The sequence below is a fragment of the Otolemur garnettii genome, unplaced genomic scaffold, assembly GCF_000181295.1.
Source record: "Otolemur garnettii isolate 467f Iridium unplaced genomic scaffold, OtoGar3 scaffold00005, whole genome shotgun sequence".
NCBI lineage: Eukaryota > Metazoa > Chordata > Mammalia > Primates > Galagidae > Otolemur > Otolemur garnettii.
Window position 1 is genome coordinate 2,559,989 of NW_003852400.1, and position 3,204 is coordinate 2,563,192.

The 3,204-nt window shown below is 41.6% G+C and overlaps 1 pseudogene; it reads right to left on the reverse strand.

The window, feature by feature from the left end:
- The window catches only part of LOC100947400, a 3,734-nt pseudogene extending 1,049 nt beyond the window's left edge, over positions 1–2,685 (reverse strand).
- Positions 2,686–3,204: the final 519 nt, after the last annotated feature.

Below are 3,204 nucleotides of genomic sequence, written 5' to 3' on the forward strand. Positions count from 1 at the left end.
TTTTTTTTTTTTGGAGACAGGTTCTCACTCTCACACAGGCTGGAGTGCAGTGGCACAATCATAGCTTACTGTTAACTCTTGGGCCCAAGTGATCCCCCAGTCTCAGCCTCCCGAGTAGCTGGAACTACAAGCATGTACTACCACACCTGGCTAATTTTTTAAGTGTTTGTTAGGTGGGAGGGAGGATGTCTTATTATGTAGCCCTGGCTGGTCTTGAATTCCTGACCTCAAGTGATCTCCCAAGCAGCTGGAATTAATGAGCCACTGCATCCAGTCTCATTGTTCATATATATTCATACCTAAAAATAATAATTTTTATTGTCATCAAATATCCAGTGTACAAATTTCCTTAATTTTCTCATAATTTTTAAAAGTCTATTGGAATTCGCACTTAAGTAAGGGTTATAAATTCCAATTAGTTGATGTGTCTCTTAACTCTATTTCAATCTCATCTCCTTTTTGCTCCATTCATTGCATCTATTTTGTTGAATGAACTGTCTTTGTCCTAGAGACTTTCCCACAGTCTGGAGTATGCTGGTTAGCTCTCTGTGGTTGTTTAATATGTTTCTTAGTCCTGTATATTTCTTATAATTAATTTTAAGAACTTGATCAAATTTAATATTTTTGGTAATACTACTTTATTGGAAGATCTGCCTGCTTCCATAAAGAGATCCACGCTGTCTGGCTATTCTTGTGATGGTAGCAGACTTTTATACTCTTGGCCTACATCATTAATTCAATTGGGGTTAAAAATGCTGACAGGTAATTCCATTATTCCTATATTATATATTGTCTGAGGTACACCCATAAAAGAATCATTCTCTTACCAACTATTTGACTTCCCTGAAGTACATGTCATATAGAAAAGCACAATAAATGCCTTAGTCCTTGCATTTACCAGTTTTCAAAACAATGAACTATTTCTCTAGTATCCTCCAAAGGTAACCAGTGAGGTGTGTTTTCTGTTGCAGTCTTTTACTACCATTATCATTATGAACTCAAGGACTTTAAGCTGATGCTGTTGCTATCCAGGGCTCAACTGATTTCACCTATATTTGTGGTTGGTGTAACAATGAACACCAACAGCTGCTCGCCTCACTGTCCTTTTACTAGTTTGAGAGCTTTCTCCAGCTTGCTCAGCCCACCCCTGGTGCAGCCCAGAAATAACAAGGATTGTCCTTGAAAATGGAGGCAGAGCATGATGGCCGACGGGAAGGATGTTTAGCTCAGCTCTCCTGAACAACAGGTGAGAGTGAGTGTGCTAGATCATTCCCAGTGTGGAATATTGGTGTGGAGTGGCAGTTTGGATGTGCAGTGAGGTGGTAGATTGCTGGACTTGGAGTCCAGAGCCTTGGAGACTGTCAGGAAAGGTCGGCCCCAGGCTGCAGCGGCAAGCAGCCTCACCACAGAGCATTGCATTTCCCAGTTTGTGGGGAAACTAGCTATTGTGTGGAAAGATTGGTGAAGTGTGGACTCCCAAGTGGAATTAGGCGGTCAGAGTGCGGTGCTGTCTAGTGCTGCACCACCATGGTCAGGCAGTGGGAGAAACGCTCAGACGGGAAAGATCCCGGATAGGAAGAGGCCATTGTTTGGGAATTTGGGAGGTGAAGGTCACAGCACGCACCTTTCTGCGTGGGCCAGGTGCAGTGATTTGAGTCTCACCCTCAGATAGTCATCCTACACTTGGAACTGGCCCAGGATATCCCGCACTTCACGGGAAGTATTGCAGGGAGAATTTGTGAAACCTGCCTGTGAAGATTTTTTTGAGATCAGTGGAAATCAGCAGTTTGGCAAGGTCTAGGTACCAAGCGGGTAATCAGGCAAACACCAAGAACAATTTAAGCTGAGAAAAAGTAGTATAAACCTGGGAACCACTCACAGCGCCACCTGGTGTCCAGAGGGTATATTACAACAAATATATTCCTACTAAAGTTGATTCCTATAGCATATATATATATATATGGTCATATTTTTTTATATAATTTTTTTATTAAATCATAATTTTGTACATTGATGAACTTACAGGGTTCATGGTACTGCTTCAATATACAATGTGAAATGTTTACACTGACCCAAGTAACACATTCATCACAATTGTACTCATTTCTTAGTAGTTTTGAGATGTACCATTGCATCATGCACATTAGGTGAGGTCCCCCCAAATACCCTCCTTTCTCCTTATCCCCTCTTCCTACCCCTCTCTCCCCTCTTCCTTCTACTTTATGGACTATAGTTATGTTTTGCCATTCGTATGATTGTGTAGGTGGTTATATATTGATTTCATAGTAGTATCAAGTACATTGGATACATTTTTTTCCATTCTTGGGATACTTTACTAAGAAGAATATGTTCCAGCTCCAACCAGGTAAACACAAAGGATGTGAAGTCTCTGTCTTTTTTTGTGGCTGCATAGTATTCCATGGTGTATATATACCACAATTTGTTAATTCATTCATGGGTCGATGGGGACTTGGGCTATTTCCATGTCTTGGCTATTATGAATTGGGCTGCAGTAAACATTCTGGTGCAAATGTCTTTGTGTAAAATAATTTTTGATCATCTAGCTATATACCTATTAGAGGAATTACAGGATCAAACAGTAGGTCTACTTTTAGTTTCTTGAGTGTTCTCCAAACTTCTTTCAAAAAGGCTGTATTAGCTTGGATTCCCACCAGTGTAGAGCATGCCGAGAGCCAGATGACCTCCGAAGCAAGATGATTTACAGCTGGGGGTTGGACTCTCAGGCAATTTGCCCGCAGGAGCTCCTTATGGAGAAAGAGCAGAAGCCTTTAGCACATAGTCATTTGTTGATTACACCCCTCACCTGTATTGTTCTGTCTCAATAAAAGGCTAGTGGGGAGGTTGCTCGAGGCTACCTTGCAAAGAAGGGCTAGCCTGCCTGCCTCAACTTGCACTTCTAGTCCTCATCATGCCTGGTTCCTTCCTGCAGTGGTCGAGACCAGGGCCATGGGGGCCCAACAGGTCGTGACACACCAGCAGTGTAGAAATGTTCCCTTCTCTCTGCATCCACACCAACATCTGTAGTTTTGGGATTTTGTGATGTGAGCTAATCTTACTGGAGTTAGATGATATCTCAAAGTGGTTTTGATTTGCATTTCTCTGGTGATTAAGGATGATGAGCATTTTTTTATATGTTTGTAGGCCATGCACCTGTCTTGATCAGAGAAGTTTTTTTTTTTTTTT